Here is a 26430-nt window from a genome sequence, read left to right as displayed (position 1 = left end):
CCGATAAACATACCTATACAATTATTTATTAGATTTTTCTCACGATTCACCTAAGTCATTCATACGAAGAGATTTTTGGCACCCATCTCACCAAATGCCCAAATATGTAAGAACGCCAGTGCTGACCACAGTTTAGAGGTCCCTCCTTTCCCCAGATACATAAATATGCATCTTTCTTTCCTCTTTTTCTTTATCTCTCCCTCCCTCTCTCTTTTCCTTTCTTTCTCCCTTTCTGTATTGTCTTTAATGCCATATTACACTAAAGGTTGTAAATGTTAGAAAGGTACATATATAGAGAGAAAGCATTAAGCTATTAAGCTTTCAGAAGGCCACGTGGGGAACCTAAAATCATGAAGCAGTAGAATACATAATCCTAATAATCTCTTTCATCCAACCAATGACAGCATAATGTTTGGAGTTTGTTGTTCCTGTTTGTTTTCATTATGCTAATGCTCCCAATGATATTTCATAATACCTTGTATTTGGAACTTGGATTTTAATATACCAATTTCATTAAACTACATAATATGTAAAAATAAAATCCATTGAAATAGAGAATGTTCCAAGTTATTCAACTTAAATAAGCAAAACTGCCGGTAGCCACAGTTAAAGCTGGAAGACAGTGGCCTCAATATCCTGAGCCTAGGAAAGATATCATTCTTTAATTTGTCAAATTTATTTGCAGTTGTTTAATGGGTATTTGGTAATATCTTATTTTCAGAATTTGAAAAAACATAACTTATTTAAAAATGTATTACATAATTTATTAAAAAACAGTGAAAGTGGAAATAATAACAATGACCTATTTTAAAAATTGTGTTGATAAACATTTAAAAATTAATGGAAAATTTCATGGTTCTATGCAATGTATTCTTTTCTTGTAGAAATATTTTGTTGTTGTTTTTGTTGCTTCTCTAACTGATCTCATTTTTAATTTGTTGTATATAGTGAGAATTTAGTTTTTCACCTTATGTGGTTACAATGTGTTCCCAGTGTCAGCAGTTGACTTTTATATATCAACTTATTAATTCTATAAGCAAGCTCATTTTAAATAACTATTATACAGTTGCTGCTTTAGCTCTATGTACATTGACTTCATAAACAGATACAACTCTGATATGAAAATGTCATGTTTTCTCTGCAATTACAATGCTATTGTATACATTCTTTGAAAAAATGATCAATAGTATCCCCTATTACTTTAGTTTGTTAAGATACTTTCTTGTGATCATTCTATATGCAAAAAAAGAATATGGAGAGATTATAAGATATGGATACCAGCTCATTATACACACAATTGTATCCTTAGCCCCTTCAGCTAAACAAAGGCAATGTAGTATTGTAGCCATGTATGTCTTTTATTGGAGTGGATCCTAAAACAAGAGATAAAATAGTTGGTGTTGTTTTATGCAGACGCATAATAGAGGTAGTGAAGTACATGGCTTGTGGATATTTTCCCCCAATGTGCCGCTCAGATTACATAAGGATCCAAAAGTGAAGCTGTTTTGTGTAACCTTCAATCACCACATCCTTTTATTCATCCTCATTATGTTCAAAACATTGAGGTAAATTCAGACTATATTTTTATCAAACAACCGGATCAAATTGAAACCAGATATTCTAGTTTGACTTTTTAAATTTTGCCTCTGTCTTTGGAGAGGTTCCTGAGTGTCTTACATTGTTTGGCAGCACATAAATGGCTCAAACAACCCTTCTTATCTTATGCCAGAGGAGATTATTTTGAAATTCTCTATTAGAACATAAAACTTCAGTTTATTTCTTATTATGAAGTATGTAGATATTTTGCAACCATATAGAAATTTATATAAATTATTTTACATGATCTGAATATTGGCAGAAATGAAATTAAGAACAGTATTACATTATATTTTAAAGACTACTTATATAGGCCCCAAATTTCTACAACATTTATGTGGTCTTTCCATTATAAAAACCATAGTTTCCTTATCGTCATTTTTAAGCTTGGCCTTAACATTAATTTAATTTTTGTTTCAGGAAATGTACCCCAAAAGAACTCTGAGAAAATATACTCAACTGTCCTGCTGTGATTAAACAAGACTGCTGTATTTTGTAAGTTCATCTATTTTTGTCTTTATTCTTTAAATAAAGAAGACTTTCTGCTGCATAAAATCCCTTTTCTCATTTGGAATTAGAGTCTAATTTTGTTTTAATGGAAGGCTTAATTGATTTTATTTTTTTCAAACTTTGTTTTACCTTAATTTTATTCAGTTTCAATGAATAATGAAAAGGCATTTCTTTTTTAGATTAACTCTGTTTCTTTGTATCTATTGGGCAATATTTTAATGACTTGTGATAAGAATCTTATCATTTGGTAAAAGGGCAGTGCTTTCAGTAATGCTGACTTGACCTTGGCAAATATATTGGTAATTATAGTACCTCCATTTCAGTGAACAAATACATTTGATTTTACCTGTGGAAACTGGCTTTATGAAGGTAGCCAAATACTGACCATCTTTGGGATACAGAGTAATTTTATCTTGTTACTAATACTTAGATTATACATTCAAGGATTATCATATTCATCATGATGAGATATGCACTATATGACTTCCATATATTAGGATGTAACATTTATTTTTGCACTATATGATTTAGATGGATTAGAATATAACATTTATTTCATGTGACCCAGAGCAACCAAAGGCTATTGTGTAGAAAATCATGAATGACATTAAATTGAATGTTTCCCGAACCCTCAAATTTATAATCCTTCTGAATATCTCAAAGTTGAAATTTTGCTATGTCAGTTTCTGAAATGCAATATAAAGCAAATAGATTTTCCCCTCCTTTACAAACTGCCTTCTGATACTGAGATAAAATAGTCCCTTTGCCCATAAGTAGTTTCCTATGACAGACACAGTAGGTTAAGAGAATATAATACAAGTCATTTATTTTGACACTTGCAGCTTTTTTCTTTTTTCTTTTTTTTTTTTTGGCTTTTCATTCAAGCAGACTTTTTTTCACAAGAGAAAAAAATGTGATTGTGTTGCCTCATAGTAAATGAATGGAGGAATCGACTAGATGAAAAAAAGGATCTAAATTTCTGAATTCTGTGGCATAATAGTCATCACAAGTGCCCTTCATCAGGGTATTTTTATTACTCCAGTATTTTGAACAACTTAAGTGCTGAGTATGGTAACATAAAGAACACACTTAAGAGTTAGAATAGATTTTAGAAACTTTTCCAGTAATTCTAAGGGCATAAATGAGTTCAAAAAGATATTGAAATTGGCGAAGAATCACATAAAAAGTGGAAACTTTGGAAAGACAAATTTTAACATATATTGTGAAGCAAAAATAAAGATTATATAGAAGATTTACAAAAAATAATTATCTTAAACTTAAATGGTGCCCCAGTGGTTTCATTCTGTTTCAAATTCTATCCATTTACATTATTATTTTTCCCCAAGGAAATAATTGAGTGTTTCCCCTAAAGAAAACCTCATTTAATAAAAATAATCAATTCTCAATTTTTTAAATAAGTAATTGTTTAGCTACCTGTGTGTGTGTGTGTGTGTGTATATATATATATATATATATATATATCTTCAATTCCAATAGGTTTTTTAAAATTTTCAAATAACAACAACATTAAAACTTAAATTTTTTTTATAGCTGCATAGTATTGCATGGTGTATATGTGCCACATTTTCTTAATCCAGTCTATCGTTGTTGTACATTTGGGTTGGTTCCAAGTCTTTGCTATTGTGAATAGTGCCGCAGTAAACGTACGTGTGCATGTGTCTTTACAGCAGCATGATTTATAGTCCTTTGGGTATATACCCAGTAATGGGATGGATGGGTCAAATGGTATTTCTGGTTCTAGATCCCTGAGGAATCGCCACACTGACTTCCACAATGGTTGAACTAGTTTACAGTCCCACCAACAGTGTAAAGGTGTTCCTATTTCTCCACATCCTCTCCAGCACCTGTTGTTTCCTGACTTTTTAATGATGGCAATTCTAACTGGTGTGAGATGGTATCTCTTTGTGGTTTTAATTTGCATTTCTCTGATGGCCAGTGATGATGAGCATTTTTTCATGTGTTTTTTGGCTGCATAACTGTCTTCTTTTGAGAAGTGTCTGTTGATGTCCTTCGTCCACTTTTTGATGGGGTTTGTTTTTTTCTTGTAAATTTGTTTGAGTTCATTGTAGATTCTGGATATTAGCCCTTTGTCAGATGAGTAGGTTGTGAAAATTTTCTCCCATTCTGTAGGTTGCCTGTTCACTCCGATGGTAGTTTCTTTTGCTGTGCAGAAGCTCTTTAGTTTAATTAGATCCCATTTGTCAATTTTGGCTTTCGTTGCCATTGTTTTTGGTGTTTTAGAGATGAAGTCCTTTCCCATGCCTATGTCTTGAATGGTATTGCCTAGGTTTTCTTCTAGAATTTTTATGGCTTTAGGTCTAACATGTAAGTCTGTAATCCATCTTGAATTAATTTTTGTATAAGGTGTAAGGAAGGGATCCAGTTTCAGCTTTCTACATATGGCTAGCCAGTTTTGCCAGCCCCCATTTCTTGTTTTTGTCAGGTTTGTCAAAGATGAGATAGTTGTAGATATGCGGCATTATTTCTGAGAGCTCTGTTCTGTTCCATTGATCTGTATCTCTGTTTTGGTACCAGTACCATGTTGTTTTGGTTACTGTAGCCTTATAGTATAGTTTGAAGTCAGGTAGCATGATGCCTCCAGCTTTGTTCTTTTGGCTTAGGATTGACTTGGTGATGCGGGCTCGGACATGGATGAAACTGGAAATCATCATTCTCAGTAAACTATCACAAGGACAAAAAACCAAATGCCGCATGTTCTCACTCATAGGTGGGAATTAACAATGAGAACACACGGACACAGGAAGGGGAACATCACACTCCAGGGACTGTTGTGGGGTGGCGGGAGGGGAGAGGGATGGTATTAGGAGATACACCTAATGCTAAATGACGAGTTAATGGGTGCAGCACACCAACATGGCACATGGATACATATGTAACAAACCTGCACATTGTGCACATGTACCCTAAAACTTAATGTATAATAATAATAAAAAAATACAGATGTTTCTTGATAGTAAAATTCCTATTTAATATAAATGTTGCAGATTATATGCTAATATAAAGTTGTGAATGAATTAAAGGACAATTGATCTCATAAATGCCTATGCTAAAACAGAGTACTAAACAGTGAAAAATCATGTTTGGCTATGGAATGTTTTCCACAATGTATTGAAAAGATACCTGATTTTATTTCTCTCCAACAGAATATATATATATATATAGGTTCAGTTGTCAATATTTATTAAGCACCTTGGGTTAAACCCTATGTATTAATTTATTCTCATGCTGCTATGAAGAAATACCTGAGACTAAGTAATTTATAAAGAGGTTTAATTGACACACAGTTCTACATGGCTGGGGAGGCCTCAGGAAACTTAGAATTGTGGTGGAAGAGGAAGCCAAAGTGTCCTTCTTCACAAGGTGACAGAAAATATTTTTATATCTTCACTTTATCCACAGAACAATACATAAATTAACAATAAATTGATTGTTTCATTGATCATTGTTCGCTTTGGCAAATATTTCTCCCAGGGGAAGCTGAATTAGGGTAGAAAATACTTTTTGCTATTTGGAGAAACAACACTCAGAGAAAGTCTCTATAGTTAGTGGAATTCCAGAATCTAATAGGCATCAGAATGAAATGTAAATAATAGGTCTCAGAATTTTATGTCAAATGTGCTTTTGATGAGCCCAGACATATTGTCACAAATGAGTTGTCTTAATGCTGATTTTATTTTATTGTATTATAATTGTTGAGCAAAGGGGGAAAAGCCCCTTATAAGACCATCAGATCTCATGAGAACTCACTCACTATTGTGAGAACAGCATGATGAGGTCCCAGAAGGTCCCTTCCACAACATGCGGGGATTATGGGAGCTACAGTTCAAGATGACATTTGGGTAGGGGCACAGCCAAACCATATCACCCTGGATCTATGGTGTTGCTCTGCCTTGCTGGCAGTAATAAACAATAAATAAATACTAGTACCATGTGCAAAAAAAAAAAAAACTTAAAAATTTTACATTAGTAGGAAGCTTCTGTTGAATGTTTCCATATATCAGCTCCTAAGTGTGAACAATGGCAAAGAGATTTGGTGTTGCATATGACCTGTGCAGTTCTATCAGTGGTGAATTTACGTTTTCTTTTTTTTTTTTTTTTTTACTTTTATTTTAGGTTCAGGGGTACGTGTGAAGGTCTGTTACATAGGTAAACTCTTGTCCCGGGGGTTTGTTGTACAAATCATTAGGATTTCACAAGTCTGTTTCCTCTTTAATACATTCACTCTCTACAGGTCTGAGAAACGCAAGTTGGGTATCATGCAGGTGTTATTAGAGCTTAGATTAGTAAAATCCAGGAACAATTTTTAAAAGTCAAGAAGAAATGTTATCTTGGTTCGATCACGTGCTTCTTGATTACTCTGAAGGCTTGTGGTTGAGTCAGCTAATGAAGAATCTGGAATATGTGGGAAAGGCGGAAAGAGAAATAAAAATTATGATGAAGAATTCTCAGTAATCATGTCTCTGATACAAAATTAAGGAAATAGAATACTTGCATTTGAAAAAGAAGACATATATTATTATTCTTCATGTACTGTATATGAAGAGATCTTACAGAAAAGGTGGCCAATTCTTTATTTTGTAATGATTTTTTAAAAAGTATAATAAACCTGGACTGTTATTAGTGTAGATTTTCAAGCTGTGAGAGTTTTTAAGCACAGGAGTAACTGAAGATAGCACTTTGAAAATCCCTTCTTTTGCGAGACCTTTAAAGTAAAACAGATCTTATCTTGGACTGTCTGGGGGACGAAAGTGCTCATTAATCCAACATGAAATCTTTTAAACCTAGGGTTATATGATCATAAGTTAGTTACTGTTTTACATTCTGTAAATAGGTCATTAGCTTTATCATTTCAATCAGCAGTGGCTTTGCTTTTCTGGAACCATACAGAGGAGAGAGTAACTGGTTTAACAAAGCGTCTCACGCTCAACAATGGTCCCAGTCGAATAATTGTCCAGTTTTCAATGGAGAATTAGTACAGTTCTCTCTAAAGGTTTAAGAGATGATTAAAATAGACCCCCTGCTTTTGGAATGGGAATTGCCCTGGGAGCTGAACTAATTTCTTCTGGCTAGAATAGATTTAAACAAATGTTTTAATAAGCACGTTTTAAAAATCACAGCTATCTTATGCTGCCCATTATTGCTATTCTCTTGAGAGGATTATGCTTCATAAGGTAATACCTATAAAAAGAGACTATTTTTCTTGTATTTTAAATAAGCAATTTTAGCTTAGAAATAACTCTACTTTCTGGTTATAATGCTAGTTATTTTATAGACTTCTTTTTCCAGAAACTTTGTAGAGATAAAATTAACAATCTATTTTTCCAGGTTTTTTAATTTAAGAAATTCAATCGAATGAATATTTCTGCCAAAAACTGTGAGGAATAGAAGTGCAAAATATGACCAGTGCTTCTAAATTGCTATCATCTCATTGTGGAGAAAATTCATTTATATAAAAATTAAATGTGGGATTCCAGTTAGTTATAAGTGCAGACTATGTTATAAGTTTTTGCTCTTTCACAACACCTTAAACTGATCCTTTGCATGTCATGTGTATATTCAAAGGGATGTAGAAAAAAACAATGAGTGAATGAATGAAGTGCTGCAGTCATTCAGAGAATAATGTAATTAAATTTTGAACATAAAATACAGGTAAAACTTAGTAAAAAATCGTTATTACAGATAGAATAAAATAAAAACAGGCTTGACTTAGGAATTTACTTAGTATATAATGTTACATATCTGCTTTAAAGGTATTGAAATCCTCATCAGAGAGAATTTTATTAATAATGGGGAGCAACGCTAAGGAGATAAGGTTGCTTTAAGCCACGAAAAGTCTGAATTCCATGTTAGGCAGCCTATACTTTGTTCAGTGGTAGGGATAGTCACAAGAGACAGTTCAATGAAATGCTATTCTATCACTTTCTGAGAAAATGATATGAGAAAAAAAAGGTAAGAGAAATCAAAGATTATGTCAAATTTCAGACTCTGAATAACTGGAAAGATATGTAGTGAACTGATGAATGGAAATATAAAAAATTAAGAAAGAGGATGGAGGAGGTGGAGGGGGTAGTTTGTGTGAATGATTCATGGAGTGAGATTTTCCAGTTTTTGAAATATCCTGAACTTATTTTCCAAGGCTTCCCTTTTTCCAATTTTAATCTGAAACCTATTCTCTTTTTTTGTATTATTGACATTTTGATAATAAAATAAATAGTCGTTTGTATTCTTTTTCATTTTATACTGTTACTGCACTTCTAGATTATCTGAAAGTGATTTTTTAAGTGAATAAACAGGAGTCTTGGAATGTTGAGAGAAATAGAAATTAATATCTCAGGCCAGGCATGGTGGCTCATGCCTATAATCCCAGCACTTTGTGGGGCAGAAGCGGGTGGATTACTTGAGCCCAGGAGTTCCATACCAGACTGGGCAACATGGTGAAACCCTGTTTCTACTAAAAATACAGAAATTAGCAGAGCGTGGTGGTACTTGCCTGTAGTTTCAGCTGCTTGGGATGCTGAGTGGGGAGGACTGCTTGAGCCCAAGAGGCAGAGTTTACTGTGAGACAAGATTACACCACTGCACTCTAATCTGAACAACAGAGTGAGATTCTGTCTTAAAAGTTAATAAGAAAAGAAATTAATATCCCCTAATCTATTTTAGATCTATTTTACCATTATGTCTTTTCAATATATCATTATGTGTTTAATGTTGTTAAATATTATCCAATTTAAAAATTGTGATTCATAAGAAAAATGTATACTGTGAGTCAAAAACCACTGATATATGACAAATGGCACTAACTAGGGAAGTACAAAATTAGACAGATAATTGTTTTATCAAAATAAAACAAACGTGTTGGAGAGAGTTATAGCATTTCAGCACGTAGCTTTGTATTTGTTATACTCTTCTTGTCTAAAAGAAAGGATAGCAGTTCATCAAGAGAAATATTTTTCTCCCTTAGGTTTTATGAAGATGCTGATGCATTTAAACAACATAATAGCCTGTATCCTCAATACAACTTTGTTAACTATAGCAAAGATCTTCTGCATATGGTTGTTTCTTGTATCAGCCTTTGATAGACACCTTGGACAAAATTTAAATGCAATTACTCCAGGAACCAAAGTGATTATGACAGCATTCTGATTATCTGGAAACACAGAGAAAAAGTCTGAGGAGTCTTAAGGAGTAAATGGTTGGCAGCTTATTCCTTAGACAATTATCTTGACTATCAACTATCTCCAGCAGGCTTAAAATAGGAGTTTTAGGGCAGACAACTCATAAATGAGGTTTTAATGAGAATGTGAAAGGCAGGCATTTTTCATTCATGACTGAAAAAGCACCTCTATGCTGTAGATATCAACCATGTTGAAAACAAAGACATTTCATTGTGGAAGTTGAAGGCTATGACTTTATTGATTTAGTCAACACATATTCTTATTTAGCCTATATTGCTGGCAATTCTACTTATCACCAGAAGTTGAAGTACCTGTGTGCAGGATTAAATTTGTTTTTGTCAGAAAGGAACTCTAAATGTTTAAATGAATGCTAAAAGGCTATCTAAAAGTTGGATATGTCTGTGAGAAGATTTGGACAGGTCTTGGAGATATACCACATACTGTCAAAAGTAAAACCTTGAGTTGACTCTTTTAATGAGTTTAATTAGATTGATACTCTATTGTAATTAATCTGCCAGGTGAATGTGATTTCTAAATAGATTTATGCAAAATGTGCACATTTCTCTTGCTATTGTTTTAACCTATGTTCTATACTAGGTAGTTATGAAAGTTTCGTTATTTGGAATAAAGCTCTTAACACCTCTAAAGAGGAGATGCTTGCTATATAACATGAGTTTGAATGAATAAGTGTAAAAATTAGAAGTCTTTAAAAGGAAAATTCAGTTTCTTTTCAGTTAGAGAGATTCATGTACGGAATACAGATCAATACAGACACTATCAGTTACCAACATGACAGAATTTTATTTATGTGTTCCTTCTCATGAACTGTGGTGGTTTTCTTTGCTGATTAGAAGAGATACACTTATTTCTTCTTCCTTCTTCATGATTATTATCACTTGCAACTTTTCACATCCGTAATAGAAAATATAACAAAATTAAAAAGTATTAGGTTCGCATTTTTCACGGCTTTTAAAGGCATTTATGCATATGTTTTTGATATTATGACCTCAGAGAACAATATTACCAAAATTTTCTTTTGAATAATATATTTTAAAAGGAGTTTTTAAGCGTGATGAACTCTCATTTGTTTTTCCAGCATAATTAACAACGGTGACTTTCCATTTCATTTGTTTTAACATTCGCATTAATGAATTCACCTTTTGTCCTGCTTTGAATTTGATATTGAAAAGAAGTTTTATGCTTCATTGCTTTCTAATATGCCTTAGGTAATCAGTCCTGTTACAGTAGCTTATATAATACTTATCTGAGACAATAAGGAAGACTTTTCTAGGAAATAGAGTTTATCTCAAACTGATTTTTATTTCAATGTGGTCTTTATCAATATAATGGAAGATGTTTTGACAAAGAAATTTGTACAATTATAGAAAACGAAAAAGTATATAGATAGATAGACAGACATAGTATTTTTCCACGTAGCCTTAAATCTCTTTAACATTGAAAGTGCTAACATTCTAACCTGCTCTTGTTAAATAAATGAAAAGAGCTCTCACAACTTTACATGGTAGCACGATCGTACATAAATATCAATCTGCTGAAATATTCTGACTTTTCCTGATTATCCCATTTTTTACATTCTCTGGGTCTCCTGTGGATTAAGCACCCCGTACAAGTCAGACTGTTTGTTTATGCAGCTGAGAAAACTGATTTCAATCATCCTGTTAAATTTTGCAGAGATTGTGAATCAAAACATTTTGATGATAACACATACATGTATTTGACTGAGGTTCAATGATTTTCCACACAAATTCAACATTAACCATATTTGAAATAATCTGCAAAAGGTAATCTTTTCTGCTTTGCAATGGTAACAAAAATTATATGTTCTTTAGAGCCAATGGGGAAAAATTGGACCATTTACATGGCCCTTTTCTAAATTAGCATGAGCAGTTCCTCCGTGTTTTTAATCTAAAGGCAAGACAGTCATGTGTCTAAATGCATTACCGGTCGTGTTGTTGGTCAGACAAGAGTTACGAATATAGATGGTTGGCCCTAACCATTGCATAAAGACAGCCAAAATAATTTTCGCATCACATTCAGGGCTCCTTGAGCTGAGCACATCTGTCTTCTGTGACTGAATAGATCATGAAAAGATCTTCATTCTTTCTTAAAATGGTTGGGAATACACACCAACTTATTGATGATGCTGCTCTATCACTTACGTTGTGACACACAAATCACATAGAGTTTTTAAAATACCAATCCTGGAATAAGACTGAAGTGTAAGACTGAATGTCACAGCATGACATAAGACTGAAGTACACCATGAACTCAACTAGAGTAGAATTAAACTATCTCCTTGAATTGAATCATGACATTTTAGGGCTACTCTTCAATAATTCTTCTTGTCCTTCGAAACAAGCACTTCCTGGTGATCTTGAGTTTTTTGTTCTCTATTTCAGGGTCATGTTCCTAACATACCTGTCCCGTAACCACTACATTTAGAAGAAGCTAAACAAATATAGTGAAGTTAACCTACATATATTTTCATAACCAGAAAATACCAGCCAAGAATTACTTTAAAAATTAGAATAAACCTAGAATAAACATTAGCTAATGTCATGGCCTTATGATTAGTATTATCTTATGATAATCTGAAATTTTGTTTTAGATGGGTGTGAAGTGGGAAAGAGCAAGTGGTAAGCTGAAAGCATGAGCTGAAATGAACCAAAATGGGTTGTAACTCATGTCAGCTCTCACTTATCACTGCTTTCTATCTTGATGATAGAGATATCCCACGGTAGAAGCTAGTGCCCATAATCACAGATCTAAACACTTGTCTAGCCAGGAGAAGCTGAAGGGGTCACAGGAAATGGTGGAATAGTAGCAGGTCCAGCTTCTGTGTTCCACCATGAAGCCAGCCAGAAGATAAACTGTGATGAGTATGACCTACAAAGGCACTGGTTGACCCTGCCCAGCCTTCCAAATAAAAGAGAATATGGATGTTGTTTCACTTGTTCCCTCAAATCTCACAAGAATGTGTGTGGCCCAACCTACCTAAATCATACAGGGATGGAGATTCTGGAAAATGTAGTTGATCCTAACCCAATTGACCCATTACAGAGTCACCACAGTGCCATAAATCCATTTGGAAGTCTGGTGAAGTTTATGCGTTCCCTCTACGAATGTTTGTTAATATTTTTACTACATATACTTAAATACAGAGGATTACACAATAGATAATTATATTGAAACAGTGATCAAAAACATGAGAAATCAAATTTGTGCCATAGTAATAGATAATAAGATCTAGGCGTATGTTTAATAATAATAGTAATTTTGAAACTCTAATGAGTATAAATCATAGTTTATGATATCTATAATAACCAAAATATGATATGAAATAATTTCTAAAATGAAAATTTCTAAGATATTGCTAATGCTATTGTGGTTTGCTGACTAATCATAATTTAAGGATTCAAGAGATGATCAGTTTCAGTTAGAGATTAGTGACGTCATCTGAAGTCTATTCACGGAACCCATAGATAGGATCTGTAAATCCTAGGATAGAAGCTCTCCCTTGGTGTCACAATCTTTCTTGGCGAAATATATTTACCAAGATCTTTAAAATATACTTATTTTAGGCAGTAAGTTAAAACAATATGAGGCCTAGACACTGTGTTGTGAGACTTGCATTACATACTAAATGATGTCTGTAGTATAACAAGCCTTACATTATTTTTTTTACATGTCTACAGTCTTAATTATAGTGAACAGCTTTTCTGTACTTCTCTATGAAAAGTAAAATGAACATTACCAAAAGAATTGGCAGTGCTAAATTGTTAGTAGACTCCCCGGGGTTTTCCTTCTTGCTGTAAAGGCTTCAGTGATTTCTTCATAGTTTAGGCATAGTAAAATAGCACCATTTACTCTTCTGAGCATCAGTCACTAAATGTTTTCAAATAAATTTCATTCAATTTATATGGTACTTATGGCTAAAAAATGACCTTTTTAGCATGCAGTGAGATTCAGAATAATGCACAGTTTATTAAATGGATATCGTCATATGGGTACAAAGTGAATTAATCTTAAATGTTAGTATAGAATAACAAATTTCTTTTACATTCTGTCTTTGTGTTTTCTCTAACTTTGATTCTTTTTACTTTGTGTTCACCTTATTTGCTCGTACATATTCCTTACAAAGAGAAGGACTCTGGAGGCACATTTTTTAAATTTTTTTTTTTAATTTTAGATACACAAAATACATGTGCAGGTCTGTTACAAGGGTGTATTTCACAGTGCTGAGGTTTGGGCCTATAGTTATTCCATCATCCAGATAATGAACATAGTACCAAATAGGAAGTTTTTCAGCCCTTTCCCTCCTTCCTCTCTTCTTCCTTTTGAAGACTCCAGTGTCTATTGTTCCCAATTTTATGTCCACAGGAACCCAAGATTAAGCTTCCATTTATAAGTGGGAACGTGCAATATTTGGTTTTCTGTTTCTGTGTCAGTTTGCTTAGGATAATGACCTCCGGCTGCATCCATATTGCTGCAAAGGATATGATTTTGTTCTTTTTATGGCTGCATAGTATTCCATAATATACAGGTACCACATTTTCTTTAGACAGTCCACCATCGATGGACAGCAATTGATGATTCCATGTCTTTGCTATTGTGAATAGGGCTGAAGTGAACATATGAGTGCATGTGTCTTTTAGGTAGAATGATTTATTTCCCTTTGGGTATATAACCAGTAATGGGATTGCTGGGTCAAATGGTAGTTCTATTTTTAGTTCTTTAAGAAATCGTCATACTGCTTTCCACAGTGGCTTAACAAAGCCACTTTCCCAGCAGCACTGTATGAGCATTCCCCTTTCTCCTCAGTCTCGTCAGTATCTGTTATTTTTTGACTCCTTAATCATAGCTATTCTGACTGTGTGAGATGGTATGTCATTGTGGTTTGATTTGCATTTCTCTGACGATTAGTGATACTGATTATTTTTATGTTTGTTGGCTGCTTGTATGTCTTCTTTTGAGAAGTGTCTGTTCATGTCCTTGAGGCACAAATTTTAAATTTAAAAAGTTGAAATTTTTTAGTTGAGTTTTGGTTTTTCTTTTTACTTTTAGAATAATTTCAGAGATAGGAATGAAAGTTTGGTTACTTTTTTACAGTAACAGATACAGTTCATAATGAAACTATAATTAGTGATTATAGTTTATTATAATTGTATTATGTGATAGTATCAAAAATCACTTAAATATACATCATTTTATTTCATACTCTTGGCACCATAAATGCTGAGAAGGCAATTTTTATTTTCATTTTATGGACAAAAATCATCAATAGAAATGAGTGAAAATGACTTGACTAAGGTTGTTGTGTGTGTGTGTGTGTGTTTGTGTGTGTGTAATATAGCAAACACATTTACCACTTCTCAGGCATTTGTTTTTTTTCACCTATATTACCTCATTTATCCTCACAATCACACTAGTCATATATGCTATTACTATGCTTATTTTACAAATGAGTAAACTGAGGTACTAAAGTTAAGTAACTATCTGAAATTCCTGATGGTATTGAGTGGTGGCTAGTGAGGAATAGACCCTGGAGTATAATCCAGGCTGTTCTGGGCTTGAAGTCTGAGCTCTCAACTTATATTCAAGGAAACCTCTCATAATTCTGTTTTCTCCCTTCTAACAACTATAGGTATTATTTGTGGTTAGCATTTTGTTGTATCGACTAAAATGTTTAGGCCATTGTTAAGCATTGTTAACTATTAGTGATGATAATGGGCAACTTCAGACTTTAATGGGATTGCTTTTGGTTTATTTACTGTTAATGGGTTTTTGGATGGTATTTTTATTGTTATGATACAGCTATCTTTCATAGTGTCAGGATGTGTTCTTATATTTCTATTTAACTTAGAGTGTTTCTCAGAAATATTTAAATATTATTAAATTACTTTTAGCAGTCAGATGATCACAGTTCTTTTCTTTGAATTGAGGGTATATTTTTTGATAAGCATCCAATAGATTAATCATTGTGTTTTTTAAATTTGCAATCCAGGCAGGGTGCGGTGGCTCACGCCTGTAATCCCAGCACTTTGGGAGGCTGAGGTGGGCAGATCATGAGGTCAGGAGATCGAGACCATCCTGGCTAACACGGTGAAACCCTGTCTCTACTAAAAATACAAAAAATCAGCCGGGCACGGTGGCGGGCGCCTGTAGTCCCAGCTACTCAGGAGGCTGAGGCAGGAGAATGGTGTGAACCTGGAAGAAGGAGCTTGCAGTGAGCCGAGATCGCGCCACTGCACTCCAGCCTAGGCGACAGAGCGAGACTCCATCTCAAAAAAAAAAAATTTACAATCCAGTGGCAAACAACACCTAGTCATGTTTCTGAATTCAGTTTTCCTGAAGTTTGCTTTGAATATTTGGTTTCATATTCTTAAACTATCTTTATATTTGTGTAGTATTTGTCAGGTTTTTATATCACAATCATATTAGATATCTCTCACTCTTTGGGGATACTTGTAAATGCACTTTCATTCCTATTCCCTTGCTCTCTTAGGTAAGAGTGATACGAAAGCAGGGCTTATATAACCTTATGGCAATGGAGGCAGGTCCATGGCCACTGACATCCGCTGCTCAAATCTTATTCTGTTCTCTCCGGACTTTGCTGGAGACTAGCGTCTCTTTTTGGGCCAACTTGGCTGCACCTTGAACTGGAGGGCATAATGTAATTCCCTGTTGTCCCTGTCACTTCAGTCTTAGTTTAGTTGACCTGTACCTGTATTGCACTACAACATTATCCTCCCTTCACTAACCTGGGCTCATGGCAGGCTGCTGGCTTCAAAATCAGTATGCATACCTTTAGTAACTGAGAGAGGATTAGAGTTTAAATTATTTCTTCTTCTTTTTCTGACCATACAGTTCAGCCCTTTTTATTTTGCTGGCATGTCCGTCCACTTCTTACAGGAATGTCCTGCACAGCAGACAGAAGACAGACCCAAATAAATGCTGATCTGAAATGAAGCTCTCTATTTTACATATTTCTCTTAAGTATTAGGGGCACTCTTGTTTGTACTGAAACCTAGAGAGGTGAAATTTGGACATGTGCTAAACAGATAACAGAAATAACACTAGTTATTTCAAACACAAAACATATGATATTAATATTATATTGATTATAACAGTGTCAGAAGAGCTGGAGGAACAAAAGAGAAATATAAGGGGCAAAAGAGAAGAAAAGATAAAGCAACTCAAGAGTTAATTACTGGTTTTTCTCTTCTGGGCTGGAGATGCAGAAATTTTCCCCATACACTAAGGGTGCTGTGCTGAGAAGGCTTCTGGGCTGAGAAGGCTTCTGTTGCTGGAATACAAATGCCCAGGAGTTTATTTCTAGCCTGAAGGGACCACCACGATCCTCACCACCACTGCCCTCCCTTTCAGTGCTAAAACTTCTGCTGAATTGTCCTGTGAGACACGCTGCCAGAAACTTGAAATGTAGGGAGACACTATTCCATTTCTCCTGGGTTCTAATATTCAACTCTAATTGAAAACTTAACCAAGAGAATCTGGGAAATATAGTTTGTGGTGTCATAGACTCTTTGTAACAGAGCACAGAAGAGTGAGGATGGAGGCTGAGAGCAAAGGGACAAGAGATTGATCTAGTTATTACTTTTCATTTCTCAGTGTCTATTTGCAACCTCCTGTCCATGTGTAAATTCTACACAACAATAGTATTAGTTGCGTTTGACATTTCTACTTAGTATGATAAAATCCATTTTTATAAAAATGAAGAGTATCTTACTCTCTTCTCCAAAAGGAAGAAAAATGTTGCATCAGTCCCCAGATTAATTTCTGGGGATGGTAATTCCTCCTGTGTTTTAGTTATAGTCCAATTGGGCCTACTGTAATTTAAAAACCACATTATAAGGTATACTATCTCTCCAGTACTTCTACTGTAAAACAATAGGAGAAAGAAAGAGTAAAAAGTAAGTTAATATAAGCAGATAAATAAGGAAGAAATTGTATAAATCTACTGCTAATGGCCTCACCTCTGTTTGAACATAACTTCATTGTTCTAGCATGCATTCCGTCTTACCCAGTTATTAACCAGACCTTCAAATTACCGAGGTTCTTTACTTGTGGAGTGTAAAACCCATTTACAGAGGGTTTTATATTATGTGGTATTCTATTCATAGGATTGATCTAAGTTTTCCTTAACTTTTACCATTGGATGTGGAATAATAAGAGAAGCTTTAGAAAATCCCGTGTGTTCTAGACATTATCTTTTCTGCTCCAGTGTAGATCAAGAAACCAATTTCCTTCTGATAATTGAGCTCAATCAACATAACCAGTAAAGTAACTTTCTTCTTTATCAATGGGTTCAATAAGATGAGAACTCAATAGTGGACTGATGGCAGTTTCAATATCCAATTAAATTAAAACAGTATTTTTATCTCTTGGAGAAAACATTCTACCCTTGGAAATGAAGAATTCTGAAGCACTGCAGACAAGAGTTTTGGTAAATGTAAGTAAAATTCTGTAAGTTGGTTATTGGTCCTAATAGAGAGAGGAACAACTTCCAGTACACCCTTGTATTCTTGCCCCAAGTATTCTGGATATAGAAGAGACAGCATTATAAACCTGTTTAATCTGTATATATCACATCCCGTTGAACTGCACTCCAACTTCACAGAATGCCTTAACTGAGCCCTCAGTCAGCTCCCCCACCTTCTGTCAGGTTAGCTGCCACTGAATGATGGAGTACATGTTGTTCTTTGGTTGAAACCAGTGTTGTGTGGGATACATGATAGTGAATATGGCCTTACCGGAGTCCGCAGATGTTAAGGCTTGCAGAAACATTTTTGTCAGGGAAGACAGATGCATATCCAGAATAAGTGTCTATTCCGGTGAGTACAACTCTCTGTTCACATCATGATGGAAGGGACTTAAGGTAAACAGCCTGGTGCCCAGTGGCTGCCTGGTTCCGCCAGCTGACTACTGGTACAATCATTGAGGCCTCATTACTTGTCCTTGTTGTAGGCAGGTTAGACATCCAGCAACAGCAGTAGCCAAGTAAGCCTCAGTGAGAAGAGACCTTGTTGTTCATTGTTTGCATATATCCCTGACCAACATGATGACTTTGTACACATTGTACCTTGGAGTAAGTGTGGAAAAAAGGTGCCAGACATGCACATTTTGAGTCATCTTTTTTTAAACCTAATTATTGGGATCCTCCATATAAACACACACACACACACACACACACACACACACACACAAGTATACACATACTTCCCACTTCACTAGCACATCATTACTCTGCTTAGATATTTCCTTTAGTCAAATTTCTCTGAAATTTCACAAATTAAATGCTGTTTTTTGTCACATATCCAGTATTTAGTCACACTACAACATTTCTAACACAGTATTACAATTGCCTTTTGAGCATAATTTCCAATTTGACTATAAACTACTTGTAGATGGGTGATCTTTTATTTATTTTTGAATCTCCAGTTTGTAGCCTGTATTTGAGATATAGTATTTCAAGCCAATATTTGCTGACAATGATTGCAAGTAGTTCTTACTTCATATTTGAATTTTTCTTTAACTCACTTGTTAGGAAACTATGTATTCTTAATTTTCAAGTGATTTGCTTTTCTGGGTGTGCACATTGTACACTAACTGTGTGCAATTCATTATAATATATATATATATATAAAACGGTGACAATTATCCCGTTGTCCCTATTTTTACGTATGTTTGTAATTTTTCACTATAAAAAGGTTTTTAAATGACCTTAACTATGTTTCAAATATTTAACAATATTAAAAATGATGTGCATGTGTTATGGAATACATAATCCGATGCATAATTATTAAATCAAGAAGATATCATTCAACATTTTCTGTATTTTATTTTTTAATTTTTAATCCACAGGATCCGTCAATGACAGAGAGAGAGATGTGTTAAAATTTCCCATTCTATTAAGAGCTGTTATTTGCCACCAGATTGATATTTGGTGTGACCTTATTTCTTTCACAGTCCATTTGGGTACCAGTTACATTACCTTCTAAAATTTGAGAACAAGTACAGATTGAGGGCAGAGATTCTCCTAGCTTCTCGTTCAACAGTCATTCTCAAGGTTGCTCTGTTGTTTGAAATGGGGTGATTTCTTTGACTCACTTCAATCAAATGCATTCCCTGGAGACGATAGCCTTCACCTTTTCTTCAGGATCTCTCTCTGCCCTTAGTTCTGGTGTTTTATTCCTGGTGTTCAAGTGCAGTCATCTCCTCCTCCACCAGCTTTTCTTAAGCCTTGCAAACTTTCTGATTAGTTTTTCTCTTAGTTTTGCCACCTTGGTGTCTGTCTTGCTGCTTGAGTGCCTATTAATGTGTGGGCCACTGATGATAAGATTCTTATCTCAATAAGATCTCTTAATCCTATCCTGTTAATCTTGAGGTTAGTTAAATTTTACTCAGATTTTGACTACTTTGTTTGTTATAATGTATTTTTTCTGTTATGAATTTTTGCATTTTTAATATTTTTATAATATTTTATTGTGAAGCTATAAAAAGAGATTCAGAAGATAACAGGTGATATTTCCAACCAGAAATCTACAAACAACAATTCTAGGGATGTATACTATAATGTCTTATAGATATACCTTTTACTTATTGTTTGAATAGTGTTGTTTCAAAATTTAATCATCATAAATAAAATAAAAACATTTTTAGAAATCTCTATTTTAAATTATTTTATAATAATTCACAGAAGTAGAATGACTGAGTAATTGGGTAAGAACATTTCTGAGCCTTTAATATACTTTCTTTCCAAATAGTTTGGATCACTTTATGCTTATATCAGTATCACTTGAGAGTCCTTGTTTCAAAAAGTCTCAGCTGTATTGAAATTTTTGTTTAAATTATATTTTCCCAATTGCAAGGCAAAAGTGATACTTCATTAATTTACTTGTATTTAATTGGTTAGTGATTTTTGTGCTTTCTTTACATTTTCTTAGTTTATTGTGTTTCTACTTGGTGAATTGTGTGTATATGCTTTGCCTATTTATCTGTTGCCTTTTTAGAATATGTCTTATCAATAAATATTCCAGTTCAATATGAATTCTATAAATATATATATTTTAAAATTTTCTAAGAAAATATAATTTACTAAAATTTACTCAAGGAGGCAGAAAGAATCTAAACAGATTTACATAGAAGAAATAAAAAAGCTTGAGAAAGAGACATCCTTCAAAATACAGCAAGCTTGCTGAGATGGTTTCACAGGTGAATTCCTTCAAACCTTTAAAGAGTCATAACTACTTACTTATCTTTCTAGATAACTCTGAGGATGAACCCTTTCACAATTGTTATGGTTCCTGAATCAAAATAGCTTTTCTTGGATCTTGAGGATCCAAGAATCTTGAGGATCTCATTCACTGTAACCATATTTGTAAGTGAAATATTAGTAGATTTAAGTTCCTTTAAGTTTCTATAGCATCAACTCTAGAATATTGTTTATTTTAAACAAAGAACTGCACATATTTAGTGCGTATAATTTAATGAGTTGGACATATGCAGCCATTTTAAATACCATCACCTCAGTCAAGGTAATAGACATGTACAACACTTTCAAAAATTTTCTTGTGTTCCTTTGTTTTTGTTTCTGTTTTGAGGGAAGAACACTGAATGTGAGATCTAATAACCTCAACAAATTTTGAAGTGCACAATTTTTAGTAGAAATTATATCTAATTGGTATGTGTTCATCTTCCATGAGTACAGATATGAAGACAAATCCAATTTATATTTTATTTCTAAAACTCTTTCATACCGTTAGAGATGTATACCAAAAATATTAAAAACATTTATTTTCATGACAATATTCAATGTCATATTTTGTTATTTAGTTTATTCTTTCTCAAGAGAAAAATACTTTTTAATGAATGCTATTTGCCTTTTACAAGTAAAGGATAATATTGCCTTAGATAATACATTTTATAGTTAAGTACAATTTAAGTGACTATAAGAAATATAAAGCTCTCAGCTAAATCTTAGGAGCATGTGAAGGATCATTCTAGGTTAGATACATGTTTTCATGAAGCTTAAAACTTTTTCTTTGACATTCACTCTAAAAAAAGAATTATCCGTATGTTTGTAAGTCAAACTGGTTTCAATTTCAGCATGTACCTCTTCTTACATATAATTTAAAGAAAATAATCCCTATTGTATAAAATACGCTGCTTTGTCCTAAAACACTATTGTTCTGGTTTTACAATTATCTTATTAAGTTGTCTTTTGGATTTATTCACTTATTTGGTTACTTATTTTGTTTTATTTTATTTTAATTTTTCTGAGATAGAGACTCACTCTGTCTCCCAGGCCAGAGTGCAGTGGTGTGATCTGGGCTCACTGCAGCTTCAGCCTCCTGGGGCTCAGGTGATTGTCTCACCTCAGTCTCCCTAGTAGCTGGGACTACAAGCACACACCACCATGCCAGCCCAAAGTTTGTATTTTTTGTAGAGACAGAGTTTTGCCATGTTGCCCAGGCTGGTCTCAGACTCCTTGGCTCAAGCAATCTGCCCATCTTGGCCTCCCAAAGCACTAGGACTACAGGCATGAGCTGCCACACCTGGCCATTGGATTTATAGACTTTAAACAGATGCTTTCTGAGCCTTCACCCAAGATTATGAATAATATCTTATGTTAAACACTTATAGAATACTCTTGACTAAGGGAAACATCAAATTATAAAATAAATTTTATGTAAGCTTCTCAACCTAACTGTAGAATTATCAAACTTTGCTTCTCATGGGAACCTTTGAATGCCAATTTATCTCAAATTAGAGTAATACGTCTATGTTTGTGATAAGTGTGTAAATAATGAATTCTGAAAAACCTCCAGTATCTATCTTAGAGAGTAAATCCATGAGGGGAAACACACAAACACATTTTTAACGTTATTTCACTATATTGTCATTTTCAAATGTCTAAATTAACTCTACTTCTTATTCCTGATTTATGGTTCTCAGGGAGGAAAATACTTTTCATCTGTCTAATACTCATTCATATGTTTGAAGACTATTTTTAGGTCATATCTCAATTTAACGTCTCTACTTAAATTTCTGCTCTATTTCAATGTCAGTCATCCTTTCCTTCAAGTGTAGCAGCAACTCTGGAATTATTGAAGTGATGCGGACAAAGCATGACAGATCCTAGCTGGGTTTTATGTATTTTAGCTTGGAAATGCACAGAAAAATGCTATGAGGCACAGAAAAAAAAACACAGAAAAATGCTATCAATTAGGGAATACAATGAGGATTTGCTGAGTTCCTTGATGAGAACAAGAGGACTGTTTAGTCTAATATCTCTTTGATTTGTAGTATAGACAAATTAGTCTAGGCTAGTGTGTATTTAGCTGGGAACCTGGGATGAAGATGGAATTGGCAAAGGATTAATTTGTTTGTGAACAGAGTACATTCATCTTATATAATTTTAATTGATTCCATGTGTTTATTTGACTTTAATCCTTGGATAAAACCTAACTGATGGGTACTCTGAGAGTCTACTCTAATCTGTTTACCTGACTATCTATTTTCTGTTTTATATATTGTACTTTGTCTCTCTGTGTTTCTATGTCTTCATGTTTTTGCTCATAACAATTATAACTGCTTGTTGAAAAGACTAAAAAATTTTCCAATTAACAATTTCACTATGGACATTGATTTATTCAATATCATATCGAAATATTTATGAAGAATATTGTACACACTATAAGGGATAGTTCTAGAGAATACATTTGTATGATTAAAGGAATCATTTCTTCATCCCTCTTGAAGAAATGATTCCTGCAGTCATAAAATGTGTTGCTTGAATAGTTACTGTCTCCTTTTCAGCATCCTTAAGTCTTTAGAAACATAAAAGAAAATTTTCAGTACATTGACCAAAACATCAAAATTCAGTTGGTTGAATTGACTGTGCTTCATCTCTGAGGCAAAGTCATGTGGCAACTCCCCCAAGGCACTGGTCTGTTACCCTAGGATTACTAAAACATATTCATTTACTCCTGCATGCATTGAATACATACTTATTAAACACATACTGTGCTCCAGGCATTGTACTAGGTGCCTCATTAAAATGACACTTACTAAAGATGTTTTTAAGGTTAGTTTTTATTTAATTTTATTATCTTTCATTTTGAAATTATTGTTATAATATTTCCTGTCATTCACTTGACAGGTGTTTTCTTCCTCTCAAGAAACCATCTATCTTCTCAAAATTATATAAAATTAATTCTGTCCACATTCATAATGAAAAATCGTTTACAGAGATTATGTGTGAGTTCTTGGGAATAACTGATACCCCTAAGTACCATTTTCACTTAATGTCCATGAATTTCTTAAAATGAAGTAGAGTGTGGTTTATTGATTAAAAACACAGAGTATGAATTTTTCTAGGCCTAAATATTAACTCTACCAATTTTGGATATGTGGTCCTACTAATCTGAACATTTGAGTCCTTAATATGGAAGATGGGTAGAACAAAGAGTTCAGTGAGATAATACACAATTAATAATGTTCAATAAATATCACTCATAATAACTGGCATGTACACTAGTGAAGCATATTGAACTTTTCATGATGAAACATGAAATTTATTATATTAATAAAGGATCTTAGATGCTGTTAGCAATTTATATATCATTAAATAAATGGTTTTATATTTTTGAAACAAAAGTTTTCCTCAAATTATAAGACACAGTTTTTTTCTAACGATAATCATTTGGAAAGATTCATGATACATCTCCATGGCAATGTATGTTTTTAGCCAGTATTCATAAAGTTTGTGTAGTGGTCTTTGATATAGGAAATTAAAATGTATTCTGATGTATTGAACTGAACCAACACTTGAAAAACGAAAGCCTACTTAGAGGGAAAAAGTCATTTGTTTTTCCTCAGAGCTAATGATGTTTATCTCTCAATAATATTATTATTCCAAGATTTAAAATCAGCCAGCAAAACATTATTTGGGAAGATTTGATTTCTAGAATGTATACCATTTGTTTTTAATAGCCTTTTCTTTTTTTATAGTTATTTTATTAACCAAAGTAATAAATTCTTGTAACCCCCCCATTTCTGTACAAAAATTTCTATACCTGAAAAAACCAGAAGTTTGCCAAGATTTATTTTTTCATAATTCAAATTGTACTTTCTCCAATTTGTATTCTCTCTTATCTCACGCCTATTCAGAAAAGTAGTACAGAATACATAATCATGATATAAATTATTTTTATGCACCAAGATAGTACTTAGAATTCCGCTACACAATTGTTGCAGACATATTGTGAAAAACCGTTACAATGATTATTGATATTTGCCCTTGAGACTTCTCTTTAAGTACTTAAGGGTTTTATTTGTGATAACCATGCATTATTTATAATGCACAAAAACTCTTAAATTACATATTATTTCTTCAGTCTGTGCCTTAATGTCAGTGGATATTTGGCAAATGAAATGCCAATAAGGGAATGTGCTATTGCTGAAAACATAATATGACTTGGTATTATTACTATTTTGTGTTATTGTGTTGGAGAAAATAATTTTATTCTATCTGAGTATTCAAAACCTTAATTTTTATCTTTAGTTTCATTATGGTACTTTATATAGTGAGGAAAATAAGACATTTCCCTTAAGGGCATGTTTTTTAAAGTGCTGAAAATCTCATTTTAGGTAAAAGCAAATTTAACTTGGGCTAAATCTTTGCAATTCATTTTGCTTGAAAAGCCTCATAAAACTAATATTTTTGGTTTATCTAGGGATTTTAAATAAATTATAAATTAAAGTATATGTGAGATTGAGATGAAGATTTATAAATAGAATTGTTAAATATGAATTTTGCTGTAATTCAAATAATAGATCCATTACACAGAAAGCCTTTCAATTGCTTGAAAACCAATCCTGTACTTTGGGATATATGTCAACTTAGATTATGTAAATGAAAGAAATATACTAAAAGAGGAAGTGGAGAGAAAACTTATTAAATGGACTGGTTGAGATTATGAAATCAAGCTATAGAACATAGAAAGTTATATAATAAATATCTTTTCTGGGCTTTGTGGGATTAAAAAGTAAATTTATTTAATAAAGTATAAATAGATGACTGTTGTTTTATTTTATGTCATTACTTTTAAAAGAAATCATCAGCTTTTCCACTTACACAACACTGTTTTGTTTTATATATTGTGATAGTCATCAATGTGGTTTATTCCTTTGACATTAATAGTGGTTCAAGCAATATAGCTAAACAAGTTGAATCTTACAATAAAGAGCCATTAAATAGAAACATACGTCTCCCAACTAGAACACTGAAAAAACATTGCTTACTTTGCAGTATTTCTTACTTAAATTTTGGAAGTCTGCAAATTTATGATTCATAGAGGCATTAAAATAGCAAATTATAAGCATTTACTTTACATTGGGAGTCGGCAAATTTAGAATTTATATAAAATGGTAGCTTAGATTAGCAAATTATAATTGCTTATTTTACTGTTTATGCAATGCTTATTACATTTATATAATGACATTATTCTGCAAATAAAAAGTTTTTTAATCTAAAGCATGGAAAATGTGGAAATTCTTATACTTTTCTTACTTAAATGCCTTATATAAAAGTAAAGGTTAGGTATCTAAAATATACCTCATTTAAAACACAAAAATGCAATTCTATTTAATTCACCAAATATGTATTATGTACCTTTATATTCAAGAAATGAATTGGTTCAGCTGGGGAAAGTAATAAACAATAATCTATGGTTTCATTAGTCAAACAAATTATACTAAATAAGTTACTATCCAAATTCATCATTCTTAAGAGAGAAATTCTTTATTATGAAAAATTTGATAGGAGAAAAACTACAATCACAGCTTCTCTTATCAGCTGTGAGACCTAAATTATTATAGTATTCTGGTTTTCATAATCCTCAATTTATTTGCCTATGAAATGGGATAAATCACATATTCATTACAATGATTATGCAATGAGATAAGCATATTGAATCAAATGCTCAGTTGTTTTTAGGGACCTTACCACTAAATTAGAGAGTTTTTATATCATAGAAACTAAAATAGGTTGAAAACAAAAACG

At 33.2% G+C, this 26430-nt stretch overlaps 1 protein-coding gene across 2 annotated transcripts in view; it reads left to right on the top strand.

Moving 5' to 3' along the window:
- Positions 1-26430, top strand: part of MARCHF1 (membrane associated ring-CH-type finger 1) — an 864354-nt gene that overhangs the window by 266525 nt on the left and 571399 nt on the right. For both annotated transcript variants that reach the window (XM_063638342.1, XM_055276314.2), the window contains exon 2: positions 2017-2091. The gene's annotated coding sequence lies outside the window, so the exon portion shown is untranslated. The remainder of the gene's footprint in view (positions 1-2016; positions 2092-26430) is intronic.

This window comes from Symphalangus syndactylus, chromosome 4, assembly GCF_028878055.3.
Source record: "Symphalangus syndactylus isolate Jambi chromosome 4, NHGRI_mSymSyn1-v2.1_pri, whole genome shotgun sequence".
NCBI lineage: Eukaryota > Metazoa > Chordata > Mammalia > Primates > Hylobatidae > Symphalangus > Symphalangus syndactylus.
Note: the sequence above shows the minus strand (reverse complement) of the source record. Positions and strands in the feature narration are given on the sequence as shown.